The 14,972-nt window shown below is 52.2% G+C and overlaps 1 pseudogene; it reads left to right on the top strand.

The window, feature by feature from the left end:
• Positions 1-14,972, top strand: part of LOC136335403 (nuclear pore membrane glycoprotein 210-like) — a 31,225-nt pseudogene that overhangs the window by 2,352 nt on the left and 13,901 nt on the right.

Below are 14,972 nucleotides of genomic sequence, written 5' to 3'. Positions count from 1 at the left end.
CAGAGCCACTCTAGCGCCTGAGGCAGAGGCCACATAGCCATCCCCAGCGCCCGGGCCATCTTTGCTCCAATGGAGCCTTGGCTGCGGGAGGGGAAGAGAGAGACAGAGAGGAAAGCACGGCGGAGGGGTGGAGAAGCAAATGGGTGCTTCTCCTGTGTGCCCTGGCCGGGAATCGAACCCGGGTCCTCCGCAAAAATATTGGGTTTTAACACAATAGCACTAGTCAGACTTTTCTGGCTTAACAAAACAATTATAAGGGAGAATTTATTTCTGTGGGGGGAACTTGTTCCTTATATTTTCATCTCTTAAGTTAATTTGTGTTCTTTAATTGGAACTATTGCTTTACCTGTGGCCATGGCGACACATGTCATCTGCCATGAACAGCAATGCACTTTGACAAAATATTTTTAGCGAGTGGCTTTTAGATGGGAATTATTATCCATTGTTTTCATGGAGAGTCTAGATGAATGGTGGTAGACCCATAATTGTATCATAATAACAGTAATAAAAATAGTGAAATTAATAGTTACTATCTACTGATCACTTACTATAATCTAACCATAATGCTAAATGCTTAAGAGTATTTCATTTGCCTGACCAGGTGGTGGCGCAGTGGACAGAGCATCGGATTGAAATGCGGAGGACCCACGTTCGAGACCCTGAGGTCGCCAGCTTGAGTGTGGGATCATCTGGCTTGAGCAAAAAGCTCACCAGCTTGGACCCAAGGTCACTAGCTCGAGCAAGGGGTTACTCGGTCTGCTGAAGGCCCACGGTCAAGGCACATATGAGAAAACAATCAATGAACAACTAAGGTGTCGCAATGAAAAACTAATGATTGATGCCTCTCATCTCTCTCTGTTCCTGTCTGTCTCTCTCTCTTTCTCTCTCTCTGTAAATAAAAAAAAAAAAAAAAGAGTATTTAATTTGATCTTTACTGTAATCCTGGGTTATAGATATTGTTATTATCCCATTATTTGATACATGAAAAAACTGAGACCAAAAAACTAGTGATTTGCTCCTGGCTATCCAGTTGGTAAGAAATGGGGCTTGACTTTGGCTTTGATGGTCTACTGTCTTGAGTCTTACAAGATTATTACAGAATGACACTGAAGTATAGTATGCTTAGTTTAAGTTAATTAACATATCCATCACTTGACACAGTTACCTTTGTGTCAGCATTTCCATCTCTGCTCCAGAAAGCTTGATGGCGTCCAGCCCTATGTCCCAAAATCGCAGACCTACCAGGAACATACTAAGTATTCCTTGCTGCTGGGCTCTCACCTTCTGGAGACTGCGGATCACCACTCCAGCCCGATTCTCCTCATTCTCCAAAGAGGAACTGAAAACACCAGCTCCCGCTGCCGGGCTGGAGTCCTGGGCCACTGTCGGGCTCTAGTCCCGGGCTGCTGCCGCCTTCTGCTCCACAGACCTTGCAGCTCCAGCTCTGGCCTCAGCCCCAGCCTCCCGCCGCTGCTGGCTCTCCACAACGTCCAGGGCAATCTGCAACTCACGAACCTGTGAATCCTCCTCCAGCAGCTGCTCCATTTCCAGGCGAATCTCGCAAACCTGGTTGACCTCCTTCTCCAGCGCTTCATCCAGCTCCAGGGTCAGCATCTGTTTCTCCCACGTTTGCTCCAGCTCCTTCCACTGCTCGGTTTGCAGGTCCCGGGCAGCCTCTTCCACAGAGCTCTCAGTTTCCTCACGCATGGCTGTAAAAGTCAGCCAGCCTACAGCCCCCAAAAGGACAGCCATGGGGAACCATAACAGCAGCCAGTCCTCTACCATGCACATCAAAGGTGGCAGCTCCATACTGATCTCCGAATCCTGCCACAGACTATGCCAAATGTAAAGCCAGTAGCCAGGGCCACCATCACAGCAGCCTGGCCCATGCAGGTTTGCATTGGATTCGGACAGTCGGCAAAGAAACAACAGAGCCAAAAACTGGTGGGCCATCATCTTTAATTCTAGCTTGCACCCGGCAGGCAAGTAAAAACACACACTGGGCTCCAAAACCCATTCACATTCAGTGCTCACAAAGCTACTGACTTATCTGAGTTTTCTAGTGCTGCGGACCAGCACAGCTCCAAATAACGGTGCGGAATTAAGGAAACACACTTTGTCAGAACAAAACCGATGGGACCGGGAGGACTCCTCAAACTGCCTGGCAGTATCTGAGTGCCTCATAGCCCCAGTTCCCTTTATTATATGGACCTATGCAAATCAAGGACCCTGATACAAAGTTGCACATCAAAGGCTAAGACAGGAACTCTCCCAAGGCAAAAACAGGATAGATTAGTGAAATTTATAAACATCTGAAACAAACAAAGAGTCAGAGGAAGGGTATGTATATTGCTTCCTGCAACCCAAGGAAGCAAGTGGAGTGGGTGCAAATACTCAGCATCAAAGCCAAATATGGAGATGGAGGGGGGAGAACTTAGCCTTTTGCTAAGCCTCGAATCTATAATGGCTTTTTGCCATTAACGGTCCACAACATTCTAGAATCAAAGGTTTCTAGCTCACCAGACTTATTCACCTCTGTTCCCCATCTCCTTCACTCTGCACAAACTCTGCACAAACTGGCTTCTCACTCAACACTCTGCCATCTTGGCTGCTTCTCCTGGCCTCTTCCGTGTGGCCTTTCTCTACTCTCCTCTCTGCTCTCCTCTCTGCTCTCTCCTCTAATATTAATCTCAGGAACCAAGAGAGCATGCTTTCGTTCTTCCCCCATTTTATAGTGTAGAAATCAAAACCTTTAGTCCAATATACAAAATAGGGAAGTCTCTAACACAAAGTCACTTATCTGAGGCATGATGGGATTGCACCACCCCACATCAAAAAAGGTGGGAAAGGCTTAGTCCTAAAACCAAGCCTCGAGCTACAAGGATCCTGCCTGCCCACAGCCCACCCCCAACACACATTAATATCACCTGGGCGACGGGCTTCTATGTGGGCAGCGCCATCTTTAAAAAAGTGAGCATAGCCCTGGCCGGTTGGCTCAGTGGTAGAGCGTTGGCCTGGTGTGCAGAAGTCCCGGGTTTGATTCCCAGCCAGGGCACACAGGAGAAGCACCCATCTGCTTCTCCACCCTCCCCCTCTCCTTCCTCTCTGTCTTTCTCTTCCCCTCCTGCAGCGAAGCTCCATATGAGCAAAGATGGCCCAGGCACTGGGGATGGCTCCTTGGCCTCTGCCCCAGGCGCTAGAGTGGCTCTGGTCGCGACAGAGCGACACCCCAGAGGGGCAGAGCATCGCCCCTGGTGGGCAGAGCGTCGCCCCCTGGTGGGTGTGCCGGGTGGATCCCGGTCGGGCGCATGAGGGAGTCTGTCTGTCTCTCCCTGTTTCCAGCTTCAGAAATATACAAAAAAAAAAAGTGAGCATAATATATTTTATCTGCCCAAAAAGTGTCTTGGTAGATTTTTTTCTCTTTGGCACAATTCTGGCATTATTTTTTAAATGAACAGTTCTCCAGCTTCATTTAAACCTAATAGCAATGTAGTAAAGGTGATCCCATTCAATCTATAAGTCACCAGCAGTGAATTTACAGTACTGTGAATGCTAGAGCTGTAGTGATTGTGGATTCAGGGATACAAGAATATGACTGAAGCAAAGTTAAAATTTTAAAGTGAAGTGTTTTTTGTGCTGTGTTGTTTTGTGTTGTGCTGGAGGAGAGAAATTTAACGTCTGGTCTATATAAATGCAGTGTTCTGGGTAATTTATACCAAGACAGTTTGAAGAGTCCTGAATTACACAGTTACTAGTCATTTTACATTGCACTGCACAGACACTTCTTAGATCACCTCCAACATCAGGAAATAATGAGAAGGAGACTGCAACAAGTGCTAGCATATTGGAAATCATTTTATCTTGCTGGGGAAAGGCAGGGATGTAGATAACAGAAGCAAATTCAAGAAAAAATAATCTTGAATAAATAATCATGAAGAGGCAGTGCTGGGCAGATAAAATATATTATGTTCACTTTGTTAAAGATGGCGCTGCCCACATGGAAGCCTGTTGCCCAGGTGATAATATTAATTGCCCTTCTTGCTTGGGATGGGTGTAATTATATTAATGTGTGTTGGGGGTGAGCTGTGGGCAGGCAGGATCCTTATAACCTGGGGCTTAGTTTTAGGACCTTTCCCACCCTTTTTGATGTAGGGTGGTGCACTCTCATGAGGAATCCCATTATGCCTCAGATAAGTGACTTTGTATCAGAGACTTCCTTATTTGTATATTGGATTAAAGGTTTTGATTTCTACACTATAAAATGGGGGCAGAATGGGAGCTTGCTCTCTTGGTTCCTGAGATTAGCATTAGAGAGCAGAGCAGAGAAAGGCCATGTGGAGGCCAGGAGAAGCAGCCAAGATGGCGGAGTGTTGAGTGAGAAGCCCAGTTTGTGCAAAGTTTGTGCAGGGAGAAGGAAGGAGATGAGGAACAGAGGTGAATAAGTCTGGTGAGCTAGAAACTTTGATTCTAGGAAACTTGGATAAGTCAGTAGCTTTGTGAGCACTGAATGAATGGGTTTTGAAGCCCAGTGTGTGTATTTCTTGCTTGCTGGGTGCAAGCTAGGATTAAAGATGATGGCCCACCAGTTCTTGGCTCCATTGTTTCATTACCATCTGTCCGAATCCAATGAGAACCTGCATGGGCCAGGCGGCTGTGTTGGTGGCCGTGGCTACTGGCTTTACAGGCAGGTTAAATTTTTCACTTTATAACAAAGTTTGCTTCTCTACGTGAGTCCTACAAAGGGCCCTTAGAGCTGAGCTGCTGGCTCTGGGAGTGTATTTGTCACAGATAGTCATTGCTGCCTGGTTTGCTGGGGGCAGCAGGTGAGGAGAGAGGGGGTTGGTAAAATAAGTTTGCAAATTGATATATATGTTTGCTTGCTTATAGTTTGCATTGTGTGTGGGTGACAGGCTGTAAGCAGGCAGGGTCCTTATAGCCTAAGGCTTAGTTTTAAGACTAAGCTTTTCCCCACACCCTTGACTGTTGCATGATGTGGAGTGGTACACTCTCATGAGGAATTCCATTATGCCTCAGATAAGTGACTTTGTATCAGAGACTTCCTTGTTTGTATATTGTATTAAAGGTTTTGATTTCTACACTATAAAATGGGGTAGAGGAGCCCATGCTGGGAGAGAGCAAAGAAAGGCCACGTGGAAGAGAGGAGAAGCAGCCAAGATGGCAGAGTGTTGAAGGAGAAGCCAGTTTGTGCAGAGTTTGTGCAGAGAGGAGGAGATGGGGAACAGAGGTGAATAAGGCTGGTGAGCTAGAAACCTTTGACCCTAGGAAACTCGAATAAGTCAGTGGCTTTGTGAGCACTGAATGGAAAGGGAAGTGTTTCCACACTGTGTGTATTTCTTGCCCACCGGGTACAAGCTAGGAATAAAGCTAATGGCCCACCTGTTCTTGACTCCGTTGTTTCATAACCACATGCCCGAATCCAATGCGAACCTGCATGGGCCAGGCGGCTGTGATGGTGGCTGTGGCTACTGGCTTTACAGAGGGGGATGGGAAATGGAAGGGGGAGTTGGTTGGCTGGGGGCAGTAGTTGCGGAGGGAGGGGGATGGGAAGTGGAAGGGGAAGGGGGTTATTTGGAGCCAGTAGCTGAAAAGGAAGGAGCATGGAAAGTGGAAGGGAGACGGGGTTTGTTGGGGAGGATATCAAACTGGGCACGGATTTTGGCGAAAGGGTCATGGGAAGAGGAAGGGAGAGGGGGTCTGCTGGAGCGGATAGCATACTGAACACCGTTTAGTGGGGAAGGGTGCTGGAAAGTGGAAGGGGCAGGAGGTTTGCTGGGAGCAGTAGGTGAGGAGGGAGTTGGGTAAGAAGGGGAAGGGGCCTTTTGGGGGGCAGTAGGTGAGGAGGAAGGGGAATGGAAAAGGTAAGGGAACTTTTTGGCAGCAGAAGGTAAGGAGGTAGAGGGATGGCAAATGGAAGGAGAAAGCGGTTCATCTGGAGAGGTATAACCTGAATACTTTTTCATTGTCAGAATCGAAAAGATTGAGATCAGGATCCAACTGTTGGGCTCTGGCTCCGCCCTCAGTCTTTGTGACATCATAAGCAGAGACCTATGGAGAGACTCCAGGAAGCCCCGCCCTCTGCACATCTGTTGCCCTATAGGGCTAGCAAACCAAGGTCTTCTGTGTTCAGTCCACTTTCATATGGTTTTCTGTTAATTTCAGGTGTAGGCACAGTAGTTAGACCATCGTATGATTTACAAAGTGTCCATCAGGTACTTCCAGTATACCCCTGGCAACACACATAGTTATTACTACATTACTGACTGTATTTCCTGTGATTTACTTTACATCCCTGGGACTGTTTTATAACCATGAGTCTGTACTTCTCAATCCCCTCATCATTTAAATCCAGTCCCCTGAACTCCCACTGTCTTATGACAACAATCGGTCTGATTCTGTTTTGTTTGTTTGTAGATATTTCCCTTCAAATTCCAAACAAAAGTGAAATCATAAATTGTCTTTCTCTGACTTATTTCACTAAGCACAATAACCTCTTTGTCCATTGAATATGTCAGAAATGGTAAGATCTCATTTTCTGGTGGGGGTGTGGTGGGGTGAGTAATATTTCAAAGCATACATGTACCACCCTAAAATTTTTTTTCAGGTTTTTAAAATATTTTTATTTACAAAATTAAATTTAATGAGATGACCTTGATCACTTAAGAGTATGTAGGTTTCAGGTCAACTTTTCTTTGGCATTTGAACTGTTGATTATGTTGTGTACTCATCACCTCATGTCAAATTATTTCCCGTCACCGTATATTTGTCCATCTTAAAATGTTTTAATTTATTCTTTAATTGAATGTATTGGAGTAGAGGTTCTGCTGTGAAACTCAAGAAAACATCATCTGCACACCGCATCGTGTGCCCACTGCCCCACCGCCCCACGCAAGTTCTCTCTCAGCTTCATTCTCCCCACGCTGCCCCCCCCACCTCCTCCTCATCTCCCTTTCCCTCTGGCTGTCACATGGTTTACTTGGTTTGCTTCCTGTACTGCCTATTTTAAATAACTGCATTAAATATAGGGGTGCAGAGTTTCTTTTGAAATACTATTTGGGTTTCTTCAGATATTACCCAGAATTGGAATCACTGGGTCGTAAGGCATTTCATCTTTAGTTTTGGGGTACCCTTCATACTGTCTTCCATGGTGGCTGCACCAATCTGCGTGCTCACCAACAGGGCATGAAGGTTTCTTTTCCTCCACATCCTCACCAGCACTGTTGTTTGTTGACGTTATTGAGGATTGCTTTTCTGTCAGGTGTGAGGTGGTACCTCAAGGTGGTTTTAGTTTGCATTCATTCTGATGATTTGTGATGTTGAGCTTTTGCATATGTCTACTGGCCATCTACATATCCTCTTTGGAGACACATCTATTCCGGACCTTTGCCCATTTTTTAATAGGATTTGGGGGGGCTTGGTGTTAAGTTGATGAGTTTTGTATTTTTATAAAATATACTTAGGATTGTAACCCCATATCAGATGTATCATTGATGAATGTGTCCTCCTATTCAGTGTGTTATCTCTCCATTTTGGTTTTTGTTTTGTCTGTCTTTTTGTTTTGCTGTGCAAAGACATTTAGTTTGCTGTTGTCCCATTTCTTAGGTGTTTTTTTTTCCTTAAGAGACTTGTCAGAGTGAACTAAATGTGTCTGTGACCCGAACCCCCTCTGGGCTTGAGCCGCCTGGTGGAGGGGCAGCGTGCACATGAGCCTGTGCCCGCGTCCCTGTCTCGGGATCGGGCTGGGCCCTGTGTTCTCAGGGCACCCGAGACCTGGAGACAGAAGCAGGGGTGAGTGGTCCAGGAAGGGAAAGCCGTTTCTCTGGGGAAGTGAGCCTGTCTTTTTGTGTTTAATAGTATAGAGACCATGTTTCTTTGTTTTTTGGTTTTTATTTTTCTGAAGTTGGAAACGAGGAGGCAGTCAGACAGACTCCCACATGTGCCCAACCGGGATCCACCCGGCATGCCCACCAGGGAGCAATGCTCTGCCCATCCGGGGCATTGCTCTGTTGCAACCAGAGCCATTCTAGCACCTGAGGCAGAGGCCATGGAGCCATCCTCAGCACCCGGGCCTACTTTGCTCCAATGGAGCCTTGGCTGCGGGAGGGGAAGAGAGAGACAGAGAGGAAGGAGAGGGGGAGGGGCGGAAAGGCAGATGGGCGCTTCTCCTGTGTGCCCTGGCCGGGAATCGAACCCAGGACTCCTGCACGCCAGGCTGAAGCTCTACCACTGAGCCAACCGGCCAGGGCCTGTTTTTATTTTTTTTTTTAAGTGAGAGGAGGGAAGATAGTGAGACTGCCACGTGCACCCCAACCGAAATCTACCTGACAATCCCCATCTGGTTTGGGGCTGATGCTTGAATCAGTTGAGCTATTTTTAGTGCCTAAGGCTGATGCTCAAACCTATCAAGTCACTGGATGAGAGAGAAGAACAGAGAGAGAAGGGGGAGAGGGAGGGGTGGAGAAGCAGATGGTTGCTTCTCCTGTGTGCCCTGATTAGGAATCAAACCCAGGACATCCATACACCAGGCTGATGCTCTATCCACTGAGCTGCTAGCCAGGGCTGGGACTATCAGTTGATGAACACACACACACACACACACACACACACACACACACACACACGTACATGTGCACCCTGTGAAGTCACCACACTAAGGTTACTTGGGTGTGACCAGTCAGCACGCACAGTGGAAGGTCTACTTCCCACTGGCTTTGTTTAAGAAAGAAGAACACCACAATAATAAATATCATGGCAAGAACAAACGTAGTCAAGAATTACGTTAGGGAGGTTTCTTAACCCTGCCTCGGCTTGGTCTTCTGTCCCTGGCCCCCCAGCTCGGCTGTCGGAGTTGGACCCTCCAGCACCCTCCCCCCCACTGCACTGATCTAGGTGTCACATCCTTGGGGTGTCAGGCTGGAGGCAAACCCCACAGGCCAGCATGGAAACTCTGTTGTCCTGCCTCAAAGTCAGGAAGGGTGAGGGGCTTCTGGACCAGACCTCTCCTCCCTCAGAAAGTGTGTGACACTGGGGGGGGGGCGCTCCTGTTTTTGGCCCACCCCCAGGTCTCAGGCAGTGTGTGAACTCTTCATTTAAACCCCACAAACTTGGGAATTTGCTCACATGACCATGAGGTGTTCCCAGGGAACTGGGGGGCCACATGGTACTGCTGACCAACCCCTTGCCTGGGCCGAGGAGGGCACCAGGGGCCCCGTCTACCTGTGAGGTGGATGTCATCATCATCCTGTTATACAAAAAGCAGACTCGGTCCCCAGGGGCGGGGTCCCCCATACCATGGAGTAAGGCTTCAAATGTGGGGGTGTCAGACGGCTCCTTCTGCCCCACCAGGTCATTGCCCTCATGGTGGAGAACAAGTCCAGCCTCACCAACCCCCTTCTCTGCGCTGGAGCCCACTGTGGTGAAGTTCATGTGTGCCCCTCCCTCCAGGATCACCCTGACGCCCGTCTACGCCAGCCCCCAGCTGGGCCTGCTGTGCCCCCTGCTGCAGCAGAACAAGCAGGTGGTGAGTGGGCACTGCTCGGTGACTGTGATGGCTCAGCACTCTGCCCCTCGCTCTCTGCACTGGCCAGCCCGGCACGGGGTGGGGGGCTGCTTCTGTCTGAGGCCCCAGTCCTGGAGGGGTGACGAGGCCCAGAGGTCCCAGCTGCCAAGTTAACGTTGAGCCTCCGCCCTGACTCAGCTGCCCCTCTGTGCATGGCACTCGACAGTTTGTAAAAATCCTTTTCCTGTGACTTGAGGATGTTAGAGTCGGGGGCATGTTGCCGGTGGGCAGTGTGTGTGTGGTCAGAGAGGGGCCGTGAGGACTGGTGAGCAGCTGCCGTGTCCTCCATGGGGGATGCTGGGACTGTGTGAAACAGGAATGTGGGGAGAGGAAACAGGTCCCATGGGGGCGACTGACGGGTGTAAGGGGAAGCCACTGGGCTGGTCCCCTTGGGGCTGCAGCCCGCCCGCCCACCAGCCTTGTACCTGTGAGACACTCAGAGACTGGACGACTGGACATGGAGTCCTGGGAGGTGGGTTTGCCCAATTCACGGATGTTGAAACTGAGGATCCAGTGGTCGGCCGCCTGCCTGGGTGGAAAGAGCAGAACTAGGGTTCAAGTCCAGAGGTCTTGGTGCTCAGGGTCCCTGCTTCTTGGCTCATCACACCTGCCCCATGCCATGAGGCCAGGGAGGGAGGGGGCAGGGCCAGCGTCTGGGGGGACAGAGGGGCTAACTCCACGAGGTTCTCAGGGGCAGAGCGGGCGCAGGGGGCGGGTGGTAGGGGTGAGGGGCGGACCGCAGGGTTGGAATTGAACCCAGTGGGTGTGCTGCTCAGCCACCAGGTCAGCTGTCCCCTCCCTGTGGGGCTGACGGCTCCCACATCCCTGGGCTGTTTAAGGAGCAGAGACCTTTGCAGCTTAAGTGGCTTAGGGACCTGTCTGGGGTTGGAATTGGCGTTCCTGTGACCAGCAGATCTAGATGACCATGTGTTCAGCAGTGGTTGTGCCCATGGGGTCCTCAGGGTTCTCTGTGAACACGGTGCTCAGCGTGGATGGACACAGCCGCAGCACCTGACCTCGGCTTCTTGCAGGTCCCGGTCTCCAGCCACCGCAACCCCCTCCTGGACCCGGTCGCCTATGACCAGCAGGGTCGCAGATTCAACAACTTCAGCTCCCTGAGTGTCCACCAGGACGTCGCTGGCCAGCATCGAGCCTGACCTGCCCATGCAGCTGGTGTCCCGGGAGAACGAGTGTGGCCAGAAGAAGTTGCACAGTGGGCTGTGTGGTGAGCCCACAGCCCAGGACAGGAGGGTGACCAGGGGTGTCTCGGCGAGTGTGAGTGGCTGCTGGGAGCTGCTGTCCAGCCTCCCTTTGTCTAGGACAGAAGCGCAGGGGGCCTCCTGAGCTCACTGCTCCCTGTGAACCCTGGGATGTTCTGTTTCAGAGCTGGGAGATGGGTCCGGGGCTCAGCGTGGGTGACCTCCAGCCTCCCGGTGTGCAGCTGACCCGCCTGGCCCTGGGGCCGTGCGCTCTGAGCCGAGCCCTTTGTATACCCGCAGCCCAAGTGAGCCGTCATGTCCAGCTTGTCTGAGCTGCTTCCTGAGCTGCGCTCGGGGCCTGCTGACTGTGGCTGCACAAGTTCAGCCAGCTGGGCTGTGTGTGCTCAGGACCACGGGAGACTTCAGCCTGCGGATCAGAAGGGAGGGGCTGTCTCCTGGGTGGCGATGGGCAGAGTAACGACATGGGTCCCTCTTCCTGGCCGCAGGCCTGCAGGCTGTTCCCGTTCATGAGGTGTTGGGAGTCACAGTCATCTCCGCCACTGTGACCAGCTACCAGCAGTCCCACCTCCACACAGCCCGTGTGAAGCTGCCGGTATATCCTAGGGTGTGCTGGTGGCAAGGCGGGGGGAGTGATCCCGCTCTGCCCTCACTGCCCCAGTGCCCCAGTGTCCTGAGCCCCACGATGGGTCACTCCAGAGGCTGGAGCTCAGTCACATCCGCTGCGCTTGGTGAGGTCTTTCCACTCTCTGACTCACTATTGTGCGGCTTGGTCGCTTGCCTGCCACCTTTGTGATTGGCTTATTTCGTCTCCACAAACTACCGGTATGGTTAGTCAGGCATGTGTAAAGGTCTCCCGTGGTCCCCGCACCAGATGAGACTTTTTCTGGATGTGGAAGAGGCCAGGTCAACTCAGTGTTTGGTGTGTAGTGGGCGTAATGCAGACAGTGTGGCGAGGGAGGGCCGGTGAGGGCCTCACCCTGACCGTTCTGATGTCCATGCCAGCTTGAGGCATTGCCTTGTCCACGTAGGTGAGACCTTGCTGTCTGGCAACAGCACAGAACAAACTTCCCGATTCCCAGGAGGGCTGGAGTCAGAATCACCTTCCCAGAGACGTAGTCTCCAAACCTCCTCTCGGGAGTGCGGCGGGTGGCCTGCCCGTGGTGACACAGCAGGTGTGGCCAGGTCAGCAGTCAGCGTACATCACCTCATGCTCTGCAGGGCTCTCTCTCCGTTCACATCCACCTCGCACAGTTCGTGGCCTCAGAGGCGGCACAGGAGTGGGGCAGAGAGCACGGAGCAGGCTGGGAGGGACGTGTGGGACAGCGCTGTGCTGTGTCACCTGACGCTGAGCTTTAGGGAGTGTCCGTGTCGGGACTGTGGTGAACCGGAGCACGAACCATGTTGCAGGGACGGCCGCCGTGCACCTGGGCTCGCTGTCGCTGGTGGCTCTTGTCACAGCTCTAGCGAGGTGTCATTTCCATAGCGTGTAGCTCACTCACTTAAGTACACAGTTCAGTGGTTTGTAGTGTCATTGCACATATGTACAGCTGTCACCACCGTTAACGTTGGAGTATTTTCATTAGTTCAGAGAGAAACTAGTTCCCTGCATTTGTCAGCTCCCTGTGCTTGTGCACGCACACACACACACACACACACACACACAGAGGTAGAAATGCTGGGTTCTGTGGGATGCTGGCCTGTATCCCCGGAGATGCCCGTGGGGTTTTTTGTTTTTCACACTGTTGCTAGGCTGTCTTGTGTGAACGGGCTGTCCGATGTCAAACCGCCTTGCTTCCGAGGGCTGCGGGTACTCAACCATGATGTCGACTTCCTTCTACCTGTAACTGAATGCGGTTTCCTAGGATCGGGTGGCGGGGTGCCCGTTCACGCTCGTGTGATCCTGGTCTGGGGTGTGTGTGTGTGTGTGTGTGTGTGTGTGTGTGTGTGTGTGTGTGTGGCGTCTTCGTCTGGTTTCGGTAGAAGGCTAAGAGCAGCCTCGTGGGGTGACTTAGACGTGCTCTCTCTCCTAATATCTGGAAGTGTTTGTGAAGAATTGATTTGTACAATGAACCAGTGTCAACTGTCACACGTAAGCGATGTTTCAGTGTTCGGTCAGATTAGCAGTGGAGCTTGCCCCACGCTTCCCTGGCAAGTTCGTTGCTGGAACAAAGGAGTAACTCTCCAGGCTGCCGGTGCTGCCGCAGGGTGAGCGCTCCCGGTCGGGTGCTGCACAGGAGAGTGAAGACCTCAACCTGTAACTAACTCCAGCGGCTTGCCATACGCCTGTTTTGCTCTTCTGAAGGTTATAAGAGTGCTCTGTTCCCAAGAAGACATTTCGTGTTGGGGAAAATGTGTCCAGTGCCAGCAATGCTGGGGACAGTTCTGCTCACATTGGCCTCGGGGCTCGTGTTTGCATAAACTCCAGGGGGAACCTGGGGCTGGAGAGAGGCCTTTCCTGTGCAGCCAAGCACCTCCAGGCATCTGAGCCTCCATGCCCTGCTGGGGCGAGCTCCGGCCTCCGGGGGCATTCGTACAGAAGCAGGGACACTGGTCTGAGAGACAGGGTGGGGGGTTCCAGCATCAGAGAGAAGTCTCCCCAGAAGACCGTGGGCCCCGCTCAGTGCCACAGCCCTAGGGTCACCCCATGCCACGTCTCTCAGCAGCAGGTCCTGGGATTCTCTGAGTCACGGCAGCTAGTGTCATCCCCATTGTGCCGACGGTCCCAGAGGAGCTCCAGCAGGTCCCTCTCCGGGCTGTGGGTTGGCCTGTGCTCACATGTTGTGTCTCTCATGAGTGGGGCACAGTGCTCGTTGCAGGCACGAACATAGGATGTGTCTTGCGCATGGGGGTACCAGCCTACCCCACGGGGGCTGCCTTTGCCCAAGGTGTTCTGGGGACACCTCGGCCTCTAGGTTCTCTGTGCCCCCTTGCTGGGGCCTGAGCAGAGACTTGCCCCTTGAGGTGTGGTCAGGCTCGGTTTGCTCTGCCTGCTCTGCGGCCTGCAGGGGGTGCCCATGCCACGCTGACAGCCTGGGACAGGCCCGGGCAGCTGCTCTCGGTGGCTGTGTCTGAAGGACACTGCACATGGCTGGCATGGTCCAGCTGTTCACATCCTCCCCTCCCTTTGTCACAGGGATGAGAAAGCCTTCAGCGTTCTTCAGTTAGTCACAGAAAACGATTCTTTCGTTCCCTGTCGACACACCTCAGGGAAGCCAGCGCTGTTCCTGGTGTCTCGGCATCCGAGCACCTGTGGAAGGGGCGACGGGGCTCACGCCAGCGCCGCTGCAACATCCGCCCTGCCCGCCCAGCCCTCTCTCTGCTCCCACTGCCCCCAAAACTCTATGCGAGGGGCCTTCCTGCCATTTTTGGTGGCTTGCACACTGGAGTGACTACCTGACTTAAACCTAGGTTTTCTTTCTTCTCCACAATCCTTCACATTCCAAAGTAAGTCCTCGAGTGGACCCCACAGGTTGCAGGAGCCGGACAGGGACCCCCGGTGGGCGGAGCACTTTGCACCTTCATTGACACAGCCTCTCAGCAAACGGGGACCATGTGGTCTGGTCCCGGCACATGGATGCAGCACTGAGGACGCCGTGTGAGCACAGCAGGTGGGGGCGCAGTTTACAGAGCTACGAGGGGTCCTCCATCTCTCGGTCTGAGACACATAACCCCTCATGGTGACACCTTACACCCAAGTGGTGTGCTCAGGTGAGGTCGGAGTAGCTGCAGGGCTTGGACTCAGCGTGTCCTGCTTTTTCCCTGAGAGTTGCCTGTGGGTAGAGGTGTCCACTCCTAGCCCTGGCTCTGTGTCAAGTGCAGAGCTGGCCGGAGTCCTTGGATGGAGTTCCATTGGGCGTCCAAGCCAGGACCTTCTCGGAGCCTGGGATGCTCGTGTGACCTTGGTCACCCCCACAGGTCTTGAGGGAGTCTGTCTGGGGGCATGGACCCCGACACTGCACAGCACTGCCTGGCCACAGTGTGGCATTGATGGGCGTGCTGTAGGAACAGGAGCTGTTGGCCCCAGTGCTAGAAAGCAAGGAGCTGAGACCGTGTGGGGGAACCTCGGGGCCTGGGGGCGCAGGTGGACGTCACAGAGCCAGGCTGCCTCTGAGTCCTCTCCCCGTCCTGCCGAGCAATAACGTTTATCATCTCTGTAAAGACTCCAGGACTTTCCC

Source organism: Saccopteryx bilineata, chromosome 4, assembly GCF_036850765.1.
Source record: "Saccopteryx bilineata isolate mSacBil1 chromosome 4, mSacBil1_pri_phased_curated, whole genome shotgun sequence".
In the NCBI taxonomy this organism is placed as follows: Eukaryota; Metazoa; Chordata; class Mammalia; order Chiroptera; family Emballonuridae; genus Saccopteryx; species Saccopteryx bilineata.
Note: the sequence above shows the minus strand (reverse complement) of the source record. Positions and strands in the feature narration are given on the sequence as shown.